Raw genomic sequence first — 27525 nt, forward strand, 5'->3', positions numbered from 1 at the left:
GAAAAACGTATTAGGAGTGTCAGTGTTGACTGATAACTTTGAACCTTGCACAGATAAAAACAAACCCGAGCTTAACAATTTATGGAATATCATCTTGGAGGCCCTTCTGATTATGTCTGGAGCAAATATTGTGCAAGACTGTGGACATAAACGAATGTCCCGAAGCTTTCGTGGTGAAATATAGTAAAATGAAAAAGAAACTTTTGAGGGCATTTACGAAAAGCTGCATGTTCGTTCTTTACTTTTCCTTTATTGAAGCTTACTTATGGATCCAAAACCAGTTAGGTGGGTTTTCTTTGGAGCAGCCCAGACCCCACCTGAACAACTACGCTCCAGTGAGGTTTGCATGAAATAAGGAATTCAGAAATGTTTTGACTGTGCACGCGCTGCTCAGTCCTTCACGGGAGGTGGTTGGGAGAAACAGGGAAGGGAAAATATTTGATTCCCTCTACAATCAGGGATATGATAGCACTGTGACATCACTTCCTGTAATGTCACTTCCTGTGACGGCACTCCGTGTGGCGTCATTGCGCATTGACAACGCCAATTAGTCCATGCATTAGTCTTTTTCAGGCTTGTGCCCTGGTCGCCTCGCTGACAAGGGCCCAGTGGGGGTGAGACCCCCCTCTCGGGATGGGGATGCAGCGAATAGAATGATGCAAGAAGCCACTCACTCGTGATCCCTCGTCCTGCCTTGGTGGGTGCTGACATCAAAGCAGGGTTTCTCTTCCTGTAGTACCAGCACAGGGAAGCTGTACACGCACGATGGGTGACTGTAGCAGAATGCGAAATTTCCTAGCTATCGTGAAGGAAAGTTTCAATTCTATTAAGGACACGGAGGCGAGGATTATGCAGATCTTTCTTCACTTTTTATTATAGAGCAAGTTCAAAGTTAAACAAAGAATAAACAGAAAAACTACAAGTTTCATGAAGCCGCCGCCATGGTAACCAGTGTCCAATGAGGATCCGTTCCCAATGCCGGTATAAATATCCCCGAGTGCGTCATACTTCCTCGACTTCACTGCGGAAGGAATCCTAGAAGACTCAATTGGTTGTAGTTTCGGATCCTACGAAAAAATGGTATAATTAGAAACTAAAATGATAAGACAATGTCGTATTCAAGTCACAAAATTGAATAGTTCATACAAGTCGTAGATACTTGAATCTGAAAATACAGTTATAATAGCAACTAACTCAGCTTAATGTTAACTAGAAATTTGATCAAGGAAAAAACAATAAATAAGAGGATAAATGCAAGCATACCACCATAATACGAAGTTACAAGTGTTCGGGTGGGAAAAAAACTTGTGAGTAGTAATGGGTGGGATAATCCTCGCCTCCGTGTCCTTAATAGAATCTAAACTTTCCTTCACGATAGCTAGGAAATTTCGCATTCTATATCAGGACCGGAGTCGGGGATTATGCAAGTTCAAAGCTTACCCACCACCAATGAGACTGCTTCATGAATTGGTTTAAAATAAAACCTTTTAAAAGTAGATTCAGAAGACCAATCAGCCGCATGCATGATGTCCTCTAATCTACCCCCCATCTGAATGGCTTTTGAAGCCATGGCCCCCCGAGTATAATGAGTGCCAAACACCTGAATATTGATACCTGCTTCGGATAAAATCCATCCGACCCACCTGGCAATGGAAGGAGAAGAAACTGCCTTAAACGGTTTCTTTAGGGAAATCAACAATTGATTTTCACCTGGAGGTCTAAGTTCCACTGTCACTTCTTCATAGACTTTGAGACATCTAACCACGCATAATTTTGGGGAATTAGGAAAAGCCGGATAGGCTACTGACCTGGTATTATTCTTCGTTCTCCTTGAAATAGTAAAAGTGACTCCTTCTGGAGTAAACACTCGAGCCGATATATCCAGGGCTCTGACATCTGACACCCGTTTACATGAGATGAGGCACAAAAGCATGGCTAATTTGGCTGACAACTCTTTCCTTGACAGATGCTGATTATCCTGCCACGAGGATAAAAGATTAAGAACTATGTTTACATCCCAGAGCTCTGCATATCTAGGTTGTGGAGGTCTGGAGAGTCTAATACCCTTGAGAAGTTTACATATCCAAGGATGTTCGCCGATCGGGCGGTTATTAAGAGGGGGATGACCCGCTGAAATAGCTGATCGAAAAGAATTGATCGTACAATAAGCCAGGACGGACTCCGCTAATTCTGCAAGGAAATTGATGATGTCGGTAATACTGGCCCCCATGGGATCGCAGTGTTTGCCCACACACCAACGAGACCATCTATTCCACGCGGATCTATATCGTTTGCATGTTCCAGGGGCCCAGGCCTGTGCAATGAACTTTTTAGCTTCTTGCGAAAGTCGTCTGCCCTGCCAAAGAGACCTGAAATCTTCCAAGCCATGAGAGTTAGATGGCCCTGAAGGACCAGGGGGTGTGAAAAACCTGACGGGTCCCGGAGAATTTAGGGAAAGACCGGGAGACGAATAGGACACTCGCAAGAGAGTTCCAGCAGAGTCGGGAACCACGCCTGAGACCTCCACCAGGGGGTTATCAGGATCACTGTTGCTTCTTGACGGCGAACCTGAGCTGCAACCCGCGGGATAAGAAGGAAAGGGGGGAAAGCATACCCTTGAAGTTGCCTCCAGTTCTGGAGAAACGCATCCGCTGCCGCAGCTCCCGGATCCGGGCGCCAGCTGAAGTATAGGGGTAGATGAGCATTCCACCTGGACGCAAAAAGGTCCACTGAGCAAGGACCCCAACGAGCCATGATCGCCTGAAAAATCGATTGATGTAGTTGCCAGTCGCTGGAATCCGTGAGAAACCGGGAATTCCAATCTGCCCAGGTATTCTGGGACCCCGGAAGATACTCTGCCGTGACAGAGATCTGATGCTGTAGGCAAAAATGCCAAAAGTCCTTTGCTAGCTCCGCTACGGCCCTTGATCGTGTCCCCGCCAAACGATTTATGTACTGCACAGCAGACACATTGTCCATCCATAGTAGCACTACACATGAGATCTTGTCTCTCGTTAGAGATCTGATCGCAAAAGATCCCGCCAGGAGTTCCAGACAATTGATATGCATGGTGAGCTCCTGCGGGGTCCAGCGTCCCCCAAACGAGATGCCCCGGCATCGTGCCCCCCATCCCTGGCGACTGGCGTCCGATTCTATCACCAGGTCCGGGGCGGCCCCGAAAATGGCCCTGCCATTCCACGCTTCCATGTGGTCCAGCCACCAATGTAATTCCGTCCTTGCCTCCTGAGACAGGGAGATTAGTTCGGAATACGTCACCCCCCGACGGAGGTGAAAAGCCTTCAGACGTTGAAGGGCTCTGTAGTGTAGGGGGCCTGGAAAAATGGCCTGAATTGAGGAGGAAAGCAGGCCGACTACTCTGGCTAACTGACGTAGCGAAATCCTGTCACGCCGAAGGACCTTCCTCAGTTCCTTCTTTATCTTGGATATCTTTGGGGTCGGAAGACTGAGGGATGCTGACCGGGAATCTATGAGGAAACCCAGGAAGACCAACGATTGGGCCGGAGTAAGTTCCGACTTTTGTTGGTTGATCACGAACCCCAGATCCTGCAAAAGAGCAATAGTTGTGTTCATATTGGATAAGAGTTGAGACCTGGATTGATCCATTAGAAGATCATCCAGATAGATGATGAGACGTATGCCTTGTAACCGCAGTACTTCCACCACTGGTTTGAGGAGTTTGGTAAAGCACCATGGTGCTTGTCCAAAATGAAATTGAAAAAAACGAGCGCCAAGTGTTTGAAAAAACACACGAGCGCTCAACGCGCGTTGAAATACCAGCGCGCACCCTCTGTCGGGCCGGATGTGTCTCCAAGAAAAAATAAAAGCGCTCGAGCGGAACGCCTCCCGCGCCGGAGACACGCTCGTAGCAACGCTTGTTGCTACCACAGAGTAACGCTAAAGAGAAACGTGTTAAAGCAAACAAACAATGTTAAGAAATACGCGTAATAACTGGGAGGCAGAAAGGCACTTATCTGGCTTGAAGCAGTGAAGAAAGAGGAAGTATGACGCACTCTGGGATATTTATACCAGCATTGGGAACGGATCCTCATTGGACACTGGTTACCATGGCGGCGGCTTCATGGAACTTGTAGTTTTTCTGTTTATTCTTTGTTTAACTTTGAACTTGCTCTATAATAAAAAGTGAAGAAAGATCTGCAGAATCCTCGCCTCCGGTCCTGATATAGAATGGGAAAGGTACTGTGCTTTATAGCTCCTCTGCAGAAACCCAAGAGGAAGCCTCACTATTAGCACCTGTGCTTCACAGTCCCCAGACCTCCTGCTATTCCTGTCCCTGGGGCGGATCCAGCTCGTGCAGTGCGGGAGTGCATCTCCACATCAAGCATGCTTGCACCTACTAGAAATCCACACACCGGTTCCCAACTTTCAGCCCAGGCCACAGGATCACACATGAATTCACAGCGACGGTAAACCACTGGATGGAAGAAACGATAATCCTGGCTCTTTAACGTAAGTACCTGCTCCCACCTCCCTCCACCAGGAGCCTGCAGACTCGAGGGTGGAATTCAGAGGGGGTTTCAGTAGCTGACATCTGTAAGGTTGCACCCTGAGCCACCATCACGCATCAGTGGCACATCTCGGGCTGAGGTTGGCTGAGCTCGTGGGGGGGGTGCAGAGTGCAGTGAAGAGGTGCTTACATAATTACTGTGTGGTGCTATCTTTGCAGGAAGTCCTATCATCCTCCCCAAAGTACTCCACCTCTTCTCTCCGTCCTACTATTATCTGCCATTTGCCTGAATATTTTTAAAGGTTTGGGGCTGTGTTTGGTAAATCAATTCTAAACACTTTTTAATGGTCTCAGATACCTTAACTGCTTTCACTACTCGGGTGGAGGCAAAGAACCTGATGTAAGGATGGTTTGGGGTGACCACCCCCTAGGAGAGGACCTTCCACCCTATTCAGAGATCCCCACCTCCATGGTGGCAATCTCAGCGCTCTGAAGTGAGCCACGCTATGGCACCTTCCTTCAAAGCATTGATGGTTTGCCGAGGGGTTCCCATGGTTAAAGTACCCACTCAGCAAATTTAAAGTTCAGAAACAATAAACTTGAAAAGTGTGAGTTTGTATTTGAACAAAAACAAATGACCATGGTGCGCAGGGAGTTTTCTCCCTAGGTGTAAGGGCATTCTGCATTTTCGGTGCTGTTCTGACACGGATAGGGACTATGAGTGACAGCTGTCCTGCCTTTCATTGCGTGGGGCGATAAACTCGGAGGTAAGAGGGATGAATGCAGCCTCCTCGTGTGCTCCTGTGTGGGGAGGAAGGAGGTGTGTGGTGAGAGGGACAGAGACTGCCTTTCCTTGTGTGGGACGCATTAGGTCAGTGGTGAGAAGCATAGATGCAGTCTCTCTCTCTCTGGGTAGGCAGTAGGTCTGTAGTGAGAGGGATATAAACAGGCCACTTGTAAGTCAGACTCCCGAGTCCGCAGCCTGATGTTAGAGCATCTTTGTGCGTTTCCATGGCAATGAGATTGTTCTCTTGTTGCGAATGGAAATAAGCACATTTCGGTTCACAGAGATAATGAGAGCGTAGGACCAGCTCCTGGAGCCTGTCCTGTGGGTGTGCGGGTGCCAGCTCAGCTCTCTCCCCAGCAGGGGATGCCCAATGAAGCGCTTCATTGTTGCTATGGGCTTATCTCTTCATCTTAAATAGGGGCACCTATATTCCATCTGCGGTAGCATCCAGCCATTTAAAAAAAAAATGTTTCGCTTATGTTTTTGACCTTGGTAATGAAAGCTCGGTTGCACCCAGGAAAATCTCACGCATTCATCTGGTATGTGCTATAATGAGGTGTAACTATTTAATGGACTGGCTGATGGAATTGTTTATGATTCGGTGCCCAGACGAACCCACTGCATGTTCCTCCCAGTGGTAACCGCTCTGTCTGTGCCATGGGAATTCAGTGCCAGCTGACACGATGCTGTACCTTGTCTGTCAGAAAGGCTGAGTACTGGCACACTTGTGAATGATGGTGAGTCACGGGGGCGTGGTCTGCGCGTACCCTGTTTCTAGAGGAGAAAGTTATACTTCACCCCGTTGAGGACTTTCTTCAAAGTATTCCACTTAACCCCTTATCATTTTCGTGAATACAAATGTTCTATTCTATCAAGGACAGGAGACGAGACTAATGCTTCTCAATCTTTAATGCAATATTGACAGCAGCCAATAAAAACAGTCAGGCACAAAAAACGAAATTTCCCATAAACTGCAACGAATCAGAGTATACATCTCCTTTTCCCAACCAGAGGCTTCAAAACGATTCCACTTTATTTGCTCAGTCTGACAAAGGACCAATAACTTGGAGGTCAAATTTCACTTCCAGAAGAATAAAAAGTCACTTAAACTCCAGCATGGAGTTAACCACCCGAAGCTGCACCGTGGCATCGAACCCAGCAGGGCACGGAAATGCAAGCTGCCACCAGAGATGACAACTCCAGAGGAGCGACAGGATGGGAACCGCTCCTGGCACAGTGCCCATGTGACCTCATCAGCTACCCACAAGGCCCTTCACTCCTGCTTCTGCTCAGCACCTGAAACAAGAGGAAACGTCCACCCTAGAGCTGAAGATTCAGATACCAAGGAGGGGCATCATATCAACATATCCAATCCGGGCATTAAATGCAAAATGACATCAGGTTACATTTAACATACATGGACCTTCAATTTCCTGCATGGGACGCAGTAGCGACCACTGACACCAGGTTTGTGTGAAAAAGGCCGCTTTATTGCAACAGGTGCACATCACATAAAACTATCCTGGGCCTTTTGACTTACAGTACTACAAACCTCACAGTACAAAGAGGTCACTTATGTCAAGTATCTCCACCCATGATATTTCCTTCTCCTGCAACACTTTAATACTGCAGTACTCTATTTCCTTCAGTACTGATTTCTGCAACTGCTAACTTTAAACTGCATTCTAGTTTAGTGTAACCTCTAACTAACCAAATTTCCTAATGAACCTTTAACTTTCTGGCTCGCCCACCTTGTCTACCCATTTCCTTTCACCCTGGATGGCTGCTGTCAACAACCATAAACTTCTGTAAACCATGGCAACTTCACGGCCAACCGCCACCCAGAAAAAGGGTGTGCCCAGACTTTTCTTGCCCCATTTCCTGAGCCTGCTACTGGACCTTCAACACCTTAGCTAGCACCTCTCAGCAGTAAAATACAGACAAGTGCAACCCATCTCCACGGAAAAACTCTGCGTCATCATACTGTAAATCCGAGTGTTCAATCCGACCTATACCCCTGCCCCTACAAAAGGCTTGCATCTCCCTGTTGAGCCTTCTCCTGGCCCTGTCTGTAGCTATTTACTGAATAGCCCGCACCAGATCCTCCTAGGCACACATTCTGTCCAAACAATGTGGTACCCTGACCACTGACTCTGAATCTCCAAGTCCTCCTTCCTCGATTACATCAAAGCCAAACCTTTTCTGCAACTAAACCATTCTCACCTAGATGTGACAGCAGAAGATCCAGGCACTGGGCCCTCAGTAACGACCTGTTCAAACATGGTAAAACCTCTTTCCAATGCTTGCCCCGTTTGCCATTCCGGTGCACATGGTACAAGTTGTGGTTGAGGCCCATGTTTATGCCGTGACTGCCCTGTCTCACCTGCCTTTCTGCCTACCTAATGAAAGAATGTCTCACGATCCACAAAGACAAGCCACCAGCCTCCGGGCCAGGAACCAAACCTAAAAAACACAAGCAAACAGTTGGCAGCTAGCAATGGTTCAACAGTCATCATTCCAGGCATAATGCTGAAAAGAGTCTGAATCCCATCTGCCTGTCCCCATGATGTTTGCGCTGGTTCAACCTCTTCTGCTCGCTTCCATTGTCATCTCTATTCGTAAGAGGTGCATACCACAACCCGAAGAGTCCAAACTTAAGAACATCAGTGCCCTGCGTAGGATGGCCAACAGCCGAAATGCTGTAACTGTCCTGCCATCACCATGCTGGAAAACTTTCCCTTCCTGTGGCACTTCGAGCCAGCAGAAACGACCCCTATCTTACAGGGCAAATATTTGCCACAGGGTAAGCTCGGGCCAGATGGCCTTACCTTGCCCCCTCTGATTCGTTTTTGACCTTTGTAACCACACTTGTATCTCATGGCAGACTTGATGTCACATTTGGTCATGAGAGCCCTCATCTGACCGCTTCCACCAAAGAAAGAGCCACGCCCACAGATGAAAAAGACGCAGACACCTGCTCTTCCAGAATAAAGTCATTAACAGAACTCGCTTCGGTCCATGATAAGTGCTGAATCAAGCAGAATTGCCCTCTCTTTTTTCAGGACCATGCTGATAGGGGGCACTATCAGGTATTCCATGGGTAAATCTTCAAACGTACCTGCCATCCTGTCCTCCTGTATCTCCTTCCTAAACTTGTCCCTTACCACCTGCTTATGTTTGTTCACTGATTTCAAATTGTCCGCCCCCTACGCACCCTTGGGCCTTTGTATTCAAATCTGAATCCCCATGTGAAACCCTCCAACAATAACATATCGTCATCTGTCTACTCCTGTTGCGACAGCCAAAAGTCCAGTCCATCCAATTTAATATAAGTATGGGCTTTTACCGCCAAGGCCCTGAGCAACCCTCCTGGATGCTGCTGAACACCTATGCTCCCTTGTTGTTGGTGCCAATGGCCCGTTTCACTATAGCAGTTAACAAGGGCATTCATGCTGAAATTTACAATACTCTGTGGTGCAGAGGCCTTTTTTGAATTATGTTTTTTTTATAAACGAAAAATGGTCCGTGCGGGGGAAATGTCAGCCTTGACCTCAAAGGCAAAATTCACCCTCACTAGAGGTAAGGTACTTACAGATCAATTTTATAAAAAATATTTCTTTTTATTATACTACAATAATCAAAGTCTTTAGTAAATAATTTACAAATTACAAGAATACACATCAGGAACAGACTCCACATATAGGTGGTCATTACAACCCTGGCGGTCGGTGTTAATGCGGCGATAAGACCGCCAACAGGCCGGCGGTAAAGAATTTGCATTGCCATCAAAGACAACCACTTTAACACTCCGACCGCCACGGCGGTACAAACAAACAGTGCGGCGGTCACCGCCAACAGACAGGCGGAGGACAAAGTACCGCCCACAGTATCACAACAGGTCAATCCGCCACCTTTTCCAGGGCAGATTCACAGCGGATAAAAACACGGCGGAAACAGGATTCCGAAGGGAAAACGCTCACCTCTACACACCCCACGAGGAATTAGGACACAATGGAGCCGGAACTCCAAATTCTCCCTGCGATAGTCTTCCTGCTCCTCTACCAAGAGCACGAACGCCGGCGGCGAAGACCACAGTGAGTACTGCACCTACGACACAGGGGAGGGAAAAAACAGGGACACACACATGCAACACCCCCACCCCCACCCTCACCCACTACAACGCACACACTAATACATATTAATACATGATAGTTACACCCCCCAAACCCACCAGAAGAATGCAAAGACAAAAGGAAATGAGTGTAACCATTGTAATATATTAAAATCAAGTAGGCAAAAATATATATATACACCATAAGCAAAATATACACCAAGCATAGTAGTCCAGGTAGTGCTCCAATTAAGTCAGAGGAACACTGGGCCCACATGGTATGGGCGAGGCCCACACAAGATCCCCGACCATGACGGAGAGAACACTGCAGGGGCATCAGAGAGCAAGAAAACAGGCACCTCAGGGAGAGGGAAAGGGGGGGCACCTCAGCCGGTTGAGTGCACAACGCCAAATCCACGAGAGGGCCACATGCCCACTGTTCCATCCTGGGGAGTGCAAAGCCACAGTTTCTCAAGTCTCTACAGTGGGTGGGTTGCCCACTGTTCCATCCTGGGGCGTGCAAAGCCACAGTCTCTCAAGTCTATACAGTGGGTGGGTTGCCCACTGTTCAATCCTGGGGAGTGCAAAGCCACAGTCTCTCAAGTCTCTACAGTGGGTGGGTTGCCCACTGTTCAATCCTGGGGAGTGCAAAGCCACAGTCTCTCAAGTGGATGACAGTCTCCACTGGCTCTGGAGGGGGCTTGGTGCCCAGAGTGCTTCATCCTGCTAAGGACTGAGGTAGTGGATGTATCTCTCCACTGGTTCTGGAGAGGGCCCTGTGCCCAGAGTGCTTCATCCTGCTAAGGACAGAGGTAGTGGATGTATCTCTCCACTGGTTCTGGAGGGAGCTTTGTGCCCAGAGTGCTTCATCCTGCCCGTGACGGACTCAGTAGCGTCAGTGCCTTTGGCGCTCATGGGCCAGCGGTGCTTGAGGCGGCGGTGCCCTGTTCAGCGGTGCTTGGAGCGGCGGTGCCCTGTTCAGCGGTGCTTGAGGCGGCGGTGCCCTGTTCAGCAGTGCTTGGAGCGGTGGTGCCCTGTTCAGCGGTGCTTGAGGCGGCGGTGCCCTGTTCAGCGGTGCTTGTGGCGGCGGTGCCCTGTTCAGCGGTGCTTGTGGCGGCAGTGCCCTGTTCAGCGGTGCTTGAGGCGGCGGTGCCCAGTTCAGTGGTGCTTGGAGCGGCGGTGCCCTGTTCAGCGGTGCGTGAGGCGGCGGTGCCCTGTTCAGCGGTGCTAGTGGCGGCAGTGCCCTGTTCAGCGGTGCTTGAGGCGGCGGTGCCCAGTTCAGCGGTGCTTGTGGCGGCGGTGCCCAGTTCAGCAGTGCTTGTGGCGGCGGTGCCCTGTTCAGCGGTGCTTGAGGCGGCGGTGCCCAGTTCATCAGTGCTTGTGGCGGCGGTGACCTGTTCAGCGGTGCTTGAGGCGGCGGTGCCCTGTTTAGCGGTGCTTGAAGTGGCGGTGCCCTGTTCAGCAGTGCTTGGAGCGGCGGGCTCCTTTGCAGTGACTCAGCTGCTGGCGGTCCTTTCTGGCCCAGTGGGGCTTGTGCTGGCGGTCCTCTCTAGCCCAGCGGGACTTGTGCTGGCGGTCCTCTTTGGCCCAGCGGGGCTTGTGCTGGCGATCCTCTCTGGCCCAGCGGGGCTTGTGCTGGCGGTCCTCTCTAGCCCAGCGGGGCTTGTGCTGGCGGTCCTCTCTAGCCCAGCGGGGCTTGTGCTGGTGGTGCTCTCTGGCCCAGCTGGGCTTGTGCTGGCGGTCCTCTCTGGCCCAGCGGGGCTTGTGCTGGCGGTCCTCTCTAGCCCAGCGGGGCTTGTGCTGCCGGTCCTCTCTGGCCCAGCGGGGCTTGTGCTGGTGGTCCTCTCAGGCCCAACGGGGCTTGTGCTGGCGGTTCTCTCTGGCCCAGCGGGGCTTGTGCTGGCGGTCCTCTCTAGCCCAGCGGGGCTTGTGCTGGTGGTCCTCTCTAGCCCAGCAGGGCTTGTGTTAGCAGTCCTCTCTGGCCCGGGGGGGTGGATGGTAGTGGCCTCCTGGGCAACAGGGATGATGGCTGTAGCCTCCTGGGCAGCGGGGATGACGGTTGTGGCCCCCTGGGCAGTGGGGATAATGGTGGTCTCCTCCGTCGTGCTGCTCTTCCCAGACTTTCCTGGTTTCTTGTGGCCCTTCCCCACCTTGGAAGGTGTCGCAGCTGACTCCACACTCCCACCGGGACCCCTGGGAGCGGCTTTGGTGGCTGGAGTCTTCCCCCTCTCCCGACGGGCACTGGCCAGCTTTTGATGCTTCACAGGTGGGGGACTGTCTGTGCTGTGGCTCCGTGCCACACTGGCTGCCCTGGTGGCCGGTGCACTCCATATTCCGGTGACTACAGGCACCTCTGGTCCTGGAGATGTTGTGGCTGAGGTGCTAGTTTGGGACCTAGGAGACAGACGGGGTGGGGGAGGTGTGGGAAAGAGGTCAAGGTTGGACAGGAAAAGTTTTTGGGAGACACTCGGACGGGTAGCTGGAGGGGGTTTGGGAGTGGAGGAAGAGGTTGTGGTTGTAGGAGGTGTTCGTTTGCTGACTTTGGGTGAAGGTGCATGCGCTGGAGGCTATCGTGAGGTGGATGGCTGTTGGCTGGGTGTCTACCTGCGTTTGTGTATCTTGGGAGGTGGCGTCACAGACACACTGGGAGAGGACACAGGGGACGTGTGAATGGTAGTGGGGGTGGTGACTGCACGTGAGCGGGATGTGGTGGTGGGTGTGCTGGTGATGGCAGTAGTGGCTGTAGATGTAGTGCATGCAGGTGTGAGTGGAGACAAGACTGGGAGGGAGGAGGGAGACAAGGAGGAGGGGGACACAGTGGAGGCAGTGGATGTTGATGTGTCTGCATGTGTGTGATGCTTGCGTGAGTGCCTGTGGGATGTGTGGTGCTTATGTCTGCCTGAGCTTCCCTTGAGTGTTGAGGTGTGTGCATGCTGGTCTGATGGTGTGCTTGGGATAGGCTGGGGTACAGGGGATTGGGTCTGGGTGGAGGAAGTTGGAGGGGGGAGGCTAGAGACGGGAACAATGGCTGCCATCAGTGCTGAGGCCAGAGTCTGAAAAGCTCGCTGAAGGGCCGCCTGACCAGAATGAATGCCCTCCAGGAATGCATTTGTTTGTTGCAACTGCCTTTCTACACCCTGGATGGCATTCAAAATGGTAGACTGCCCAACAGTGAGGGACCTGAGGAGGTCAATGGCCTCTTCACTGAGGGCAGCAGGGGTGACTGGGGCAGGGCCTGAGGTGCCTGGGGCGAAGGTGATGCCCACCCTCCTGGGTGAGCGGGCACGGGGCAAAGGCTGAGGGGCTGCTGGGAGGGCGGTGCTGGTAGGGGGGGTGGCGGCTGTACCTGTAGATGCGGGGGGCACATATGTTGCCGCCACTGCAAGGGAGCTCCCATCAGAGGACGAGTCTGTGTCACTGGTGTCAGCTCCTGTCCCCGCCGTGGAGCTCCCCTCGCTCTCCATCCCACTGGTGAACTCCAAGTCCGTAGTTTCGCCCTCCAGGGCCATGAGGGATGCAGCTCCCTCCTGCTCCGGTGCCACTGCTCCTCCGCCTGATGATGCTAATGCACACAAGAACAGGGAGACCACAAAAAGGGGGGGGGACGACAGAAGAAAGACATGTTGAGTGCATGCATTACCGCTACTGTTGGCAGACACGACAGACACAGAAGCCCCCTGCACTACGCCGCTCTCTTGGGCTCCACTGTTCAATTCCTTGGAAATGGCCTACTAGGCTATGGACGACATCTGCACACATGGATGACACAGGGGCATGACTAGGTGTACTTGGCACTCTACAGAGGTGGGGTGGGGTGCCACATGGCCTGCCTTATGGAGGGACCTTGCCTGCTAAACTCGCCCTGGCCTAGGGAAACCCACAGCCCATCTCCCCCACCCAGACCCCTCCACTGCACGCAAAATCAGCAGGATGAGAGTGTACTCACCCCCTTGTGGCTGCCGTGATGCCCTCAAGCGCCCATCCAACTCCGGGTACGCCACCGCCAGGATCCTGAACATCAGCAGGGTCATGGTGCGACGGGCACCCCTCCCACGTTGGGAGGCCATCCCCAGCTGAGCCTCCGCCATCTTCTTGCTCCAGCGGCGAATGTCCTCCCATCTTTTCCGGTAGTGGGTGCTCCGTCTGTGGTAGACCCCCAGGGTCCGGACGTCCTTGGCGATGGCACACCAAATATTTTTTTCTGGTGGGCGCTGTCCTACATGAATTGTACAGGGGGAAGAGGAACTTATTACCAACTGCACCATCACAGTCATTGGCCCCCATGACTACCCTTGGCAAGTGGCACATGCACTCACCGTCGTTTCATGCACGCCGCACTCTTCCCCCCCCCTTCTTACATCCACCCAACTCCACACAGGCATAGCCCATACAGCATGCTCCCAGTGTACTTACCTGTTTGTCTGGAGGACCGTAGAGTAGCGTGTACTGGGGGAGGACCCCATCCATGAGTTTCTCCAACTCCTCCGATGTGAAGGCAGGGGCCCTTTCCCCAGACACTCGAGCCATTGTCTCTTCCAGACCGAGGTCACAGCAGCACTTGCAGTGTAGGTCCTCCCCTGTCAAAGATCAGGTATCGAGTGATTGAACAGATAGAAAATGGCGGTCACGTCCGCAGCGGTGTGTACCGTCACCGCCGGCGTACATCGTCATTGGCTCCTGGGACCCATAGGGTCCAATGTTAACCAATGCAGCATTGCGCCGTGGTCTTCGACCGCCTACCGCGACGGTGTACAACGCCAGCGCAGTTACCTTACATCCAATTGTCCCACTTTACAGGTCAGGCAGCCACCATTTCCGGGGCCCACATGGCTTCATTTTTAACTGCGTCACACATACCTAGGCCTAGCCTCAACACGCATACAGGCCACTTTTTGGATTATGATTGGTGTTCTGTGTAAGTTGTGGGTACGTACCTCTGAGTTGTTTGACTCTGTGCTCGCTGTTGTCCTTCATAGGCACCGTCCGCTGGGACATGTGAGGAGATGGCGGCATCCTCCGGTGTACCGACCGTTGGTGGCCCTGTCGACAATGGAGGAAAGACATGTGATCATCACCTACAGGCTTGACCGTGCCACAATCCAGGAACTGTGGACCCAGCTGGAGCCAGACCTGATGTCAGCAATCCGCCATCCCACAGGAATCCCCCCACTAGTGCAGGTGCTGTCAGTGCTCCATTTCCTTGAAAGTGGGTCATTTCAAACAACAGTGGCCATAGCATCAGGGATGTCCCAGCCTATGTTTTCCAACGTGTTGTCCAGAGTGTTGTCCGCCCTGCTGAAACACATGCGGAGCTACATCGTTTTCCCTCAGGTGGAGGATTTGCCTACAGTGAAAGGTGATTGCCCTGGGACATATCCCCAACATCATAGGTGCCATTGATGGGACCCATGTGGGTTTGGTCCCCCCCCCCCACAGGAGTGAACATGTGTACAGGAACCAGAAGAGTTATAATTCGTTGAATGTACAGATGGTATGTTTGGCAGACCAGTACATCTCCCATGTGAATGCCAAGTTCCCTGGCTCAGTGCATGACGCCTACATCCTGCGGAATAGCAGCATCCCTTATGTGATGGGTCAACTCCAGAGGCACTGTGTGTGGCTATTAGGTGAGCACCTGGAAGCAAGACAGTGGGAATGGTTGTCTGGGTCTGGGGATATCCCTACAGGTTAGTGTGTGTCTAACAATTGTCCCTCGCCATTTGCAGGTGACTCTGGTTACCCCAACCTGTCATGGCTACTGACCCCAGTGAGGAATCCCAGTACAAGGGCAGACGAACGCTACAATGAGGCCCATGGGCGAACTAGGAGGGTGAACGAACGGACCTTCGGCCTCCTGAAGGCCAGGTTCAGGTGCCTCCATATGACAGGTGGATCCCTATTCTACTTACCAAAGAAGGTGTGCCAGATCCTCGTTATCTGCTGTATGCTTCACAACTTGGCTTTGCGATGGCAGGTGCCTTTTCTGCAGGAGGATGGTCCAGATGGCGGTGTTGTTGCAGCTGTGGAGCCTGTGGACAGTGAAGACGAGGAAGCAGAAGAAGAAGACATGGACAACAGGGACTCAGTGATCCAGCAATATTTCCAGTGAAACAGGTAAGAATACAAACCTGCCTATTACATGTACTTAAACACTACTACCTCTCTACTTTCTTTCGTTTTCACCCAGTGTATGGTATCTGAGTTGTCACTTCCTCATGGACTGCAGCTGTGTTACATAGGTATTTTGACATTACAAATGAAAGAGCTTTTTGCCACAGTAATTGCTAATACACTATTCCGAAATCACAGACTGACTCCAGATTGTTTTGTGCTTTAAGAGTGTTTATTTTAGTGCTCAATATTGGAGGGGGTTGTAAAATGGTGAGGGGTGATGGTGGAGGAATGTCCATGGCAGAGTCCAGTCTATTAGTCTCACAGGTGCATTGTCCAAATGGGCATAGGAAGTGGAGCTGGGGCAGTTTAAGGATGGACAGGGTGACAAAGTGGGACAGAAGGATGACATTCAGGGTGGTCTAATTTCTTGGCTGGGGTCTTGGCATCGTTCTCTGTCTTTGTCCTGGATCTCAGGGACCGTTTGCGAGGTGGTTCTCCCTTTGCAGGGGGTGGGGTGCTGGTGTGGTGGTCCTGTGGCGGTGCCTCCTGACCACTAGCACCGGCGGAGGTGGTGGGCAGTTCATCGTCCAGGCTAGTGTCACGGGCCCCTTGTAGTGCCACAGTGTCCCTCCTGGTGAGGGGTACTTCCTTCAGCACCCCAACGATGGTGCCCAGGGTGGAATTCATGGCTCTGAGTTCCTCCCTGAAGCCCAAATACTGCTCCTCCTGCAGGCGCTGGGTCTCCTGAAACTTGGCCAGTACCGTTGCCATCGTCTCCTGGGAGTGGTGGTAGGCTCCCATGATGTTGGAGAGGGCCTTGTGGAGAGTGGGTTCCCTTCGCCTGTCCTCCCCCTGTCGCACAGCAGCCCTCCCAGTTCCCCTGTGTTCCTGGGCCTCCGTCCCCTGGACTGTGTGCCCACTACCACTGCCCCCAGGTCCCTGTTGTTGTTGGGGTGGTGAGTTAGCCTGGGTTCCCTGTAGTGGTGGACACACTGCTGATTGACGTGTCCTGGGGACGGAGGTATGGGCCCACTGGGTGGGTGCTGTGCTGGTGTTTCCAGAGGGGGGAAGCTCTGTGGTGGCCTGTGCCAGTGTCAGGGGAACGGACTGTCCTGAGGTCCCCGATGGGCCAGGCTGGTCATCTCGATCCAGTTGGACAGAGGCGCTGTCATCACTATGGGCCTCTTCTGTTGGTGGTGTGGACATGTGTGGACCCTCCTGTCTGGTGATGTTGGGTAGGGGAACTGCAGGGGTATAAAAGGATGTTTATTACATCTGTGTGTGGCATGGTGTGCAATGGGTGGGTGACCGTGTACCCCAGTGCTTGCATTCCTGTGTGGGACCTTGTGTGATGATGGTTTAGGGGGGTGTATGGGTATGTGCAGTGGCCATGCTTTAGTGATGGGTGTCCATGCTTTGTTGTTGCATGCAGGGCTTGGTGTTAGGATGTGTGGTTTGTGATATTTGGACATGTGTGAGGAGTTGGAGTGCTGGGGGTGAGGGTGAGGGTGGGGGTATGTGCTGGTATGCAGGTTGGGTGGGGGATGTAATAGTTAAGATTTAACTTACCAGAGTCCATTCCACCACCTACTCCTGCGAGGCTCTCAGGATGCAGAATCGCCAAGACCTGCTCCTCCCATGTTGTTAGTTGTGGGGGAGGAGGTGGGGGTCTGCTGAACCACAAGGTGGTGTCTTGAGACAATGGAACGCACCTTCCCCTGTAGGTCGTTCCACCTCTTCCTGATGTCCTCCCGATTTCTTGGGTGCTGTCCCACTGCGTTGACCCTGTCCACTATTCTTCGCCATAGCTCCATCTTCCTTGCAATTGAGGCGTGCTGCACCTGTGATCCGAATAGCTGTGGCTCTACCCGGATGATTTCCTCCACCAGGACCCTGAGCTCCTCCTCCGAGAACCTGGGGTGTCTTTTCCGTGCCATGGGGTGGTGTGGGTGATGTGTGGGGTGGTGTGTGTGGTGATAAGTGTGCTGATATGTAGTGGTGTGTAGTGTGAGATGCGTAGAAGTTATGTGGGTGATGGTGTTGTGTGCCTGTGGATGCTAGTATTGTTGATGGTGGTGAATCTCTCTGGCCTTCTCTCAGTAATTGTGGTCGTAGGGGTTTGTGGGTGATGTGGGTGTGTGTTTTATATTGTATTGGGTGTGTGGGAGTGGGGTGTGTATGTGTATCAGGTGTGTGTATTTCGATTTGTCCAATGTGGCTGTGTTTTGTATGTGTGTGTGTAGTTTGAGCGAGGCGGTGTGTACCGCCAATGGAATACCGCAGTTGAAAGACCGCCGCGTGGATTCGTGGGTCGTGATGGTGTGGGCATATTTCTGTTGGCGTGACGGTGGAGGTTTTGTTATCGCCAGTTTATCACTGACCTTTGGTGTGGCGGACTTGTGAGGGTGTCTGAATATTGGCGGATTCCGTGCTGTGGGTCATAATAGCTGTGGCGGATTTCCGCGGTCGCGGCGCTGTGTTGGCGGTCTTCTGCACGGCGGTAAGCAGCTTTTACCGCCAATGTTGTAATGACCGCTATAATGTCCAAAGTAACCATAAAATTCTTAAAATGAAAATGCGATAAGGAGCTCCTACAAGGTGACGGTGCAGTGCACAAGTGAGTAAGTGAACGTAAAGTGCACCAGTGTTATTTACAGTATATGTACACGCACAAATGTGGCTGTCAAAAGATTCCTTGTTCAAGTAATGCAGAATCCATCATTTGCTTGTCATAAATCAACTGCTATGTATTTTTCAACAGTGCACATTAAATTGTTGTTCATGTTTTGACCCCAGTGTTAAATAGATTACCAATGGGTCATCATCAGGACCAAGAAATATTGTAGGAAGCACCAACAAGGCGCTAAGTGAATAAATCACCTTGGAGTCACAGTGCATGAATCATTTCTGTGATCTCGTATGCACCACCTGGAGCTCAAATTATATGTGCGACAAGGCCGTAACATATTAACCGAACAGAAATATGGGTTGGAACATCTCACATCCGAACCGGTAAATAAAGAGGCTCCACCACCAGTGACAGACGGGGACTACTGAAATCCCAGCAGGCTACCACCTGACTATTTGGTCCCCCCGCTGTACTGTTGTGACTTTTTCCTGTTGCCCCCACCCCTCCCCACATGGGATCAATCAATCAATCAATTAGTCATTTGTAGAGCACATCAATGCCACCCCTGGGGGTATCTGGGCACTGGGGTGCGGTTCTTGAGTCTCTTCCTGAAGTCTGCCAGTGAGGGCGCAGTTCGGAAGTGGAGGGGTAGGTCATTCCAGGCCTCGGCGGTGATGTTGGAAAAAGAGTGGTCGCTGCTGCAGCTGTGCCGGATTTTGGGTGTGTGCCAGGGTCAGAGAGGAAGAGCGCAGGTGTCTGGTGGGTTGGTGGAAGAGTAGATGGTGGTTGATGTAGTCCGGTCTGATACCCCTGAAAGGGGCAATATATTATTTGTAGGTCACTTGCCATAAAAGTTGGTTTGCCTAATTTGGCTGGATCCATCATGTGCTACCACAGATCTGTGTCAATCTCCCCCATGCTGCACCTTGGGATCCAGGGCTGTGAGCGTGCACGCAAACACCCTCATCATATTGCACCCAGATATAACCCCCATAGTTTATCTGTGCTTTTCTGATCACATCGATATATTTAAAGAGCGCCACAGACCTCACTGGGTACTTTTTCACAGTAATCACTGGCATAAATGGAGAAGGCCACTGTCCAATTTTCTATAGTGACTGGCACTTTTGGCCATGTGGCTAATTCATATTGTTTATCTTTTGTGCTTTCTTTTTCTCTAAGTTCCCTATGCAGCAACTTCAGCATCTCCACATACTCTCCTTTCCCACCTTTTCTTTGGTTGCTAGCATGAGATGTGCCCCCAGGGATTTGGACATTCCCATTTATAGCATTTTCTTAACCTTCAATTCCTTACTTTCCAACTCGCTTGTCTTCCATGCACCCTTGGGCTCCCCCCGGCTTCCCCTCCCCGAGTCTCTCCCCCAAAACTCTTGTCTGTTGCCTACCCTGACAACACTATGGGCTCTCCCTCTCTATCTCTTTCCCTGACTTCACACCCACTGGCGTCTGAATCCTGTGTTTCATCTCTCCTGGGGGTGTTGCTAAGGCTGTTCCTTGTCCCCCACAACCTCTGTCTGTCTCCACTCTCATGTCTTTCACATATAAACTCCTGCAAAGTCAGGACTCCCTATTCTCATGAGGCTCCTTTGCCTCAACCCCAATAGATAACGTTTTAGTGGCATACGCCCCTCCCTGCACATCCTTACCTGGCACCAAAGTCGGTCTTTACTCCAGAGCCCACTGCCGCACCCTCCGTTCTTGCCGTATTGCTACACCTTGCCATCATGCCTTTGCGAATCACCTGAAACCTAAAAGATATGCGGTACAGGCTCATGAGTGTCCCCCCTAACCCCGCCCCACCTCTTCGTGCCACCACCTTGACTCCGCCACCTGAGGGTCATCCTCTTCCCACAATTCTCCTTCCTCTATTCTTCCTCCCTCATAATCAAACATAGACACGTCAATGAGCTTGGGCACCCTTGTCCGTGAGGGATCCGTGTGTGCCCACTGCTAAGCATATACCTCCAGATGTACCAAGGGGCTGTGTTCTATTTAATGCTGAGGGGCCCTTTCCTGCTCTCTTAAGCTCTCCAAAGATGCAGGATGTCATATCCTGTGTGACTTTCTGCCGGAGGTTGCACTGAATCCTCCTCCTCGTGGCACCATTGAGGCCACACCGGACCTTCTTGAGGCAGTGATCTGGCTGTCCAACGCCAACATCTAGCTGGCTGCCCGGGGCCTTGCCTTATCTTCACCCCAGGGTCACTGAGGTGCACTGAGTTCTCCCGAGCCTGCCATAGCTGTTGCCTGCTTCACCAGCAAAAAGGAATAAGACAGGCCTGGTGTGCTGGTTATTAGTTCCTTACTGGTCTGCAAAACTAGTGCTTAATTTGTGCTTGTTACTTCCGGTGCTGAGCACTGGCACTTATTTTTGAGGGCCGACGCTTATTCTTCTGCCTCAAGCATTTGCTGCGAGCAACTGACACATAAGGGAAAGCTGGAGGAAGGGAAAACGAAAAAGCGTCACAAAGGGAGAAATCTGCAAGACTGAGCTGAAGGGGCAGGGAGTGGCTGTAAATGGATTAAAGAGGCCCGAGATGGCTTCAAGATTACACTGCCTCGGTATTCCGTGCCCGCACATTTAATTGCAGCCGCCACATGTTTAAGAGGAGGGCTTTGGGCACCGGCACGTTTTTATTTACAAATTATGCACTGGCTAGGAAATACTGCCTTGTCTTCTATTCCTACCTCATCTACTGATATACAACACCCATCCCTACCCTTCTCCTCTTCCCCACTATTGGCAGTCTATATGTGCCACCTTGGCCCCACCCACCGATCCTCTCTTTCATCACCACCCGTCTCTCCTCAGCCTCCCCGGTCTGAACCTGCAGCTCCCACTGACCCCTCCATTTCCCCGATACTGTGTGGGCATTCCTACCGACCTGCCCACCTCTTGAGTGCACAGGCCTCTCAGAGCACTCCAGAGGGCTTGCGCAGCTTGCGCGCATCCTGGCTCAGAGCCGCATCCCCCAGGGGCCTGACGGGGGCATCCTGACAGCACTGGTGCCCCCAGCCTTCACGCAGTGCATTTTAGCAGCACTCGTGTCACTGGCGGCGCTTGGGTACCTGACATGCCCCTCAGCCTGCCTCGCCCGCTGCCCCACACCCTGCCTCACACACACCCATGGCCGCATGTGGGAGTAGGCCCAGGAAGCTACCTTGTTTGACATAGCATGAGGAGTACAGTGCAGCGGCGAACATGCCAGTACTGCGGCTGCGACCACCTCCAAGGCCCTATGCGCAGGGCAACCTCCGTGTGGCTGGATACTTGCCACCAGAACGTTGAGGAACCCTCCCTCATTGCTTGGACCACCTCATCCACTGCCGCCATCACCGCAACAAAGTAATAACCTACACTAAGCGTAATAACCTACACTAACTAAGCTGAAATGCTACTAACATATGCTCAGAAACACTAATACAAAAACGCTACTGCACCTCATACCAGCCACTGTGTCACCTGAACCAAATGGCGACTGGTCATACAAAAAATGCCCGTGATTTACTTGTGGGCTATAAAATAGCCAAACACAGCCCAAACCCCAGCAGTCATCGGGCTGCTCCACTTCCCCAGTCATCCCAGGGGAAGACCTCTCGGTGGTCAGTGTAGAGAGCCACCTGGGCTCTCCTTTTCTTTTGTATCAGGTTCCGCGTGTCCGGAAGGAAAGTGGAACCAAGCTTACGTAATAAAGTCGGGGCTGCGCTGACGCAGTTCCCCTTGAGACTGCAGTCCTGTGTGCATGTGCGTCGTTTCGTCCTCTCCATATCGTGTGGCCCTGTGACCCTACAATGGTGACGAGCGGGTTTCCGACACTCCCGCGTCGCAGATGAGCTGCCCTGTACAGCGGAAAGAAAATAAGAACGTGACTGGCACAGCGCCCGTGTGCAGTGCGAGGAAAAGCAGAAGAATGCGTGGCCAGGACGGCGCTCGGCCGCATATGAAGGAGGCGCGCCGCCCTGCTCCAGGAAGGTATGCCCCGCCTCCATCTCATGTGAGCTCCCCGGCCGAGCCTGGTGCCCCGTGAATCCTTGCCGCGGCCCGCGTGCAAGAAAAGGATTGGAAATAGCCTCACCTACGGCGCTGGTATAAACACAGCGTCTTCGCCGGAAGGCTCTGCAGCACCACGCGGGGTCTGTGCGCAGTTAAACACACACGCGCGCATGCCCCAGTACTAGGCAACGCGACGCTCAGGCTGCATTCCCCAGGGAGGGGAACGCAGCACAGGAGCCAGAGGGGCAGGAGCCCCGAGCAAGTAACGAGGAAGGGCAGAAAGCCCTGAAAGACCCTGGAAAAGGGGAGGGGAAGGAGGAAAAGAAGAAAGAGAGAAGAGGAAAAAAAAACGAATAAAGACTGTACAATAAAGAGGCATAAGGGGAATGAAGAAAGAGGGGTAGACCCCCAAGAAAAAAAATGTAATGAAAAAAAAAAGAGGATTTTTTTTCTTCTCCTCTCTTGATAATAATAACTACAAGTAAGAGTGGCCTTGGACGAAAATAAAAGAGGAAAAGAAAAGGTGGAAAGTACCCTGAGAAAAAAAAAAACACAGATACCACAAACGTTAAAGAGAAACTATAAGAAAGGAACCTGCAATATAACAGCAAAGCGCCTGCAGACCGCAGGACATCATGAGCGCCCCACCGCAAGAAACCCCCCAGCTGCCTGTGCAAGCAGGCGCCAGTGCTCACTCCTCAGTCACTGCGCTGCCCCCATTTAGCCAACTGATTGATCCAGCCACAGCATCGCCAAGATGGCGCCTATGGTTAAACCGATAAGAAAACTACTTCTGCGTCACAAGAAAGACAGACGGGGTCGTGCGCAGATCTTTCATGCTGCTCATGGGGGGTGATGAACTGCAAGAACTGTTCTATGCACTCCCAAACACAGGTGATAAGTCAGATTTCAATGCGGCAGTGGAAGCCCTGAACAAGCATTTTGATCCACAGCTGAACTAAGACTTTGAACGCTTCAAACTCTGGCAGGCTCAGCAGACGGATGTTGAGTCAATGGACATGTTCTATGCGTGACTAAGGAAGCTAGCAAGTTCGTGTGTAGGCCTCAATCAACAAGAGGAGATTAGAGCACAGATTATTCAAGGATGCTGGTCGAACGCACTAAGGAAGCTCATCCTATGCCAGCAAGGCATGCCCCTCGACGACATTTTGGTTTTGGCATGTACGCACAAACTATCCATGGCGGCAGTAAGAGGACAATCACTGGCCGCTGCGTCAACCACACGTCCAGTCCAGGTGAAAGAAGAGCAGGTAGACGCCATCCAGACTCGTCAACTGCCAGGACGAAAAACTTTGTCAGACAGAGCGCGCGCACCTGCAGGAGCTGTGGGTACGAACACAAACCACCAATGGTGTGCCCGGCAAAAGGGAAAATGTGTGATAAGTGCGGCAAAGACAATAATTTTGCGAAAAGTGTGCAGGTCAGTAAGAGGCTGGCAAGGAAACCAGAAAGGAAGGCTAGCCATACATCATCGCAAGGTCATGCCCTACTGGCCTCAGGCTAATGGGGATGTTGAGAGGTTTATGCGAACTTTAAACCGAGCCCTCCGAATAGGTGTTGAACAAAGAGCAGACAGTGAGCAATGTCTACAGCAAATTCTGGGTGCTTATCGCCAGACACCTCACAGCACTACAGGGTGTGCCCCGGCTGCACTTATGTTCCACCTCGGGATTGCATCCCGTCTGGTCCTCAGTGGACACCCCCAGAACTGGATGTCGAAGCCACTCAGCAACGCAGAGAACGCACTAATCGGAAAGCTACTGAACGACGGCGAGGTTGGTACCGGGGCTTTCAGGAAGGAGATATGGTGGTAGTGAAGAACCGCCGGCCAGGCGGAAAGTTCCAAACTCCATTTGAGCCTGAAGCCTGGCAGGTCATCAGTGTGCGGGGTGCCATGATAACAGCCGCACGAGGCAGGCAGAGAGTAACCAGGAACGTATCACACTTCAGGAGAGCAGGGGTTTCAGTCACATCCGAGGAGGAAGGAGAGATCGATGACTCGATGTTTGAGCCCCCGGCTGTGGAGGTACAGACCGAAGGTGCTCAGGTAGCAGCGCCCAGTGCACGACACCCTCTGGGTGAAAATGCCGACCGGGGAGAATCACTTCCCAGGGGTGGACATTATCATCTACGCCCCAACCCGGTGCCGAACAGCGAGCTCAGAGACTTTGTCTGTACTCTGGAGCCCTAGGAAGCAATGTTGGATCATCGCCGCCTGCTCACCAGAGGGGCGTTGTTCCCGAGACTTTGTATCCTTTTGTTTTGTTCTGTTCTGTTATTATTGCGTTTCCGTCTCATTTTGCGTTTTTTAGTTTTCCTATATATTTCTCTTCTCTTCTGTGTGAAGTAAAACATGGGAGGGATGTAGAGAGTCACCCGGGCTCTCCTTTTCTTTTGTATCAGGTTCCGCGTGTCCGGACGGAACGCGGAACCGAGCTTACGTAATAAAGCCGGGGCTGCGCTGACGCAGTTCCCCTTGAGACTGCAGTCCTGAGTGCATGTGTGTCATTTTGTCCTCGCCATACCGTGTGGCCCTGTGACCCTACAGTGAGGTGCTCCCCCCAAGACCTCATTCCAGTTAGCCAAGAACAGCAGTGGACAGAGTCACAAATGTGTGAAACATAGCGCAAGTTTAATCCCCAGTCAGAACATATGAATTCATGACAGTCTAACCATTCGGTGAACCCAACCATGCTAATTACAGTATTTAGTCAAAACAATCACAGAGATGGGCTCAATTTTTAGCTGCAGCAGCAAAGAAACAAGATGAGTTTTGGTGCTTCTCATAGATAATGGGAGATGTATGCTCTGATTGGTTACTAAGTTTATGAGAAATGTACTTTTTGTGTTTGACTGTTTTTATTTGCTGCTGTAAGTATTGCAGCAAAGACTGAGAAACATGATTGGAGCCTTTAATCTGGACGTAACATTTTCTGGAGTGTTCTAAACTGACAGACCTACAGATTCAGGGTTGTTTTCCTTTTTTCAGATAACAATTTGTCAGAAGCCTGGATGGCACAGATTCAAGGCTGGAGGAGGGTTATTTGGGAAGGGCCATAATAGAAACCAAAATGAGTCAACTGTTCAAACCAGTCCCACAATGCAGGAGGCTGTGAGTGTAAAGGAGCCATAGGGTTTATGGCTGAGTCGTGACATTCCTGCTCTGATTCAGCCCACTGCGGAAATGCTACAGCGGGAGAATGGCCTGTTTGGCTCTGAGTTTGGGTCACAAACCCATTAAACTAGTGCTTAATTTGAGGGTGTGGTTGCAGGTGGGTCCATTGGCTCTCATTTCTGGGTGCTGACACTTGTTTGTCATTATCAGACTTTAGCCCAGAGCAAAGAAAGAAAAATACAACAGGGGAAAGAAGGAGGAAGAGAATGATGGAAAAACAATGACAATGAAAGAAAGCGAGGATGAAAAAGATCCTTGCTTGTGAGATAAGGGGGAAGGGAGTATCTGTTGATGAAGAAAGCAGCACGGGGTGGAATCAATGCTACTCAGCCTTGATATTTGACACAGCAACCTTGAATACCACCCACCATGAGTTTCTACGCTAAACCTTGGGCACTGGCATTTATTATTTTTCAAAGTAAGCATTGCTTTAAATAATTAGGACCTAGAGTGGGTCCATTGACAGTGACCGACCTCTTATCTTGACAGTGGATTGTGGAGAGCTGTGTTTCCCAGGGAAGCTTGTGGCTTCGATTGTGCGACATACATGCCAAAGGAGCCTTGGATACACCAAAATACCAGTGGTGCCAAAAGCAGCATCACATACCCTTTGAAATCACAGCATTGATTGCTCTTCCTTTCGCTGCCTTCATGGCCATTTGGACCTGGGCTTCTGTTACAAACCACAGAGGGTAACCCATGAAAACCTAAAGGGTCTGGGTAGAAACTTATTGCAAAACAACATTGACCCCCAAGGAACTAATTATCACCGTGATCACACCATCCCTCATATCAAACATGCAGCACAGACCCATACCTATTCAGGAGAACATCCTTTATTACATATACAAAATAAATTCTTTCCTCAAATATATACAATCCCCCATTGTATCACCACAAAAAGAAGGACAGAACAAAGTGCAAAAAGATCAAGTGATTGTGATTTAGAAAAGAAGAAAAAGGATAGTCAATCTCCCACTAGACCAATCCAAGAAATAAACTAAAAAATATATATCAGCCTGTTGGTTATTCCTTTTACCACATTGAATCAAAATATTATTTTAAACAGGATTCCATCACCAATTTAGTCCTTCAAACATATAAAAAAAAACTAAATCCAGGCTAAAGCACCATCGTCGACGTTTCGACCCCCTCTAGCTCTTGGGCCAACTCCAGATGCCACAACGGGTCTCCCTCAGGACTAATCGACAGGGGACACCGAAAATTATCCAAAATAATACATCAGCCTTCATATTATCCTCTCAATTTCCTTAACACTACACTGCACAATCATCCTTCTTAATACTCACCACCATTTCTCCGTATTACATTAAAACATCAATCTTCACCAATATCACTTGAACAATCCACCAATCTAAAAGACATAAACAAAAGACTAACCCAGTTAGTCACCTCGCATGCCAATCAAACACTTACACCGAAAAATTCTCACAACTAACTTTTACCCCAAATTCATATGATTAATTATCCCAATTTTCTTCTTGAATCCCAATCAAACCAGAAACCTTCAGTATATAATTTCTTCCAATTCTATTTTCTTGCCTTAAACAGAAATTAACAAGTCTCATTTGTGCATCCTCCAAGCATAAATAAAGCCTATATACATATTAAGGCTTAGTAGCTTCATTGTAACTCCAACTCACTAAAAAGCCACATTTTCTGACCCCTCAAATGATCAGATACCTCACTCTTCAAAAACATAGCCTCATTTAAGGTAAAACCGAAACCCAATCCAAACTAAACCACTGAAAACTCTTTTATCGGGAAAACCCCAAAGGGCCCATTACCTTTTACTTGCCGGTATTGCTTCCGTCCGTCTGCAAGGCCTCTCTCTGTCATCTAAAGACGCTGCAAGAGAAAAGTCTGCGTTTAAATATCCTCGGTTGACGCGCACACATGTGTCGTCTGCAAAAATGTCAAGAATGCGGATATACTTGCATTCGTCTAAACATATAACTCCGGAAGGAGAGGTACCATTCAAACTATCAGCATTCTCGCTCATATCACCTTTCTCTGAGTACTAATTGAAACCCGACAACTAAATTGAAACAACAATTGTGAAAACGCAAAACATTCAATTCATGGCACAATTTGTGTATATGACACTCCCCATCCGACGCATAATGCGTGGTAGTTTGAGAAAGCTGACCTAGAGGGGGTTAAGGG

At 50.7% G+C, this 27525-nt stretch overlaps 2 long non-coding RNA genes across 2 annotated transcripts in view; one reads left to right on the forward strand and one right to left on the reverse strand.

Moving 5' to 3' along the window:
* Positions 1–27525, forward strand: part of LOC138247203 (uncharacterized) — a 138669-nt gene that overhangs the window by 100140 nt on the left and 11004 nt on the right. The window lies entirely within an intron of this gene.
* LOC138247202 (uncharacterized) lies at positions 848–27248 on the reverse strand. Its single transcript, XR_011194359.1, has 3 exons — positions 27147–27248; positions 26649–26713; positions 848–1067 (listed from the first exon to the last, which is right to left on the reverse strand). It is a non-coding gene; the product is annotated as an uncharacterized lncRNA (long non-coding RNA).

The sequence above is a fragment of the Pleurodeles waltl genome, chromosome 7, assembly GCF_031143425.1.
Source record: "Pleurodeles waltl isolate 20211129_DDA chromosome 7, aPleWal1.hap1.20221129, whole genome shotgun sequence".
NCBI classification, from domain to species: domain Eukaryota; kingdom Metazoa; phylum Chordata; class Amphibia; order Caudata; family Salamandridae; genus Pleurodeles; species Pleurodeles waltl.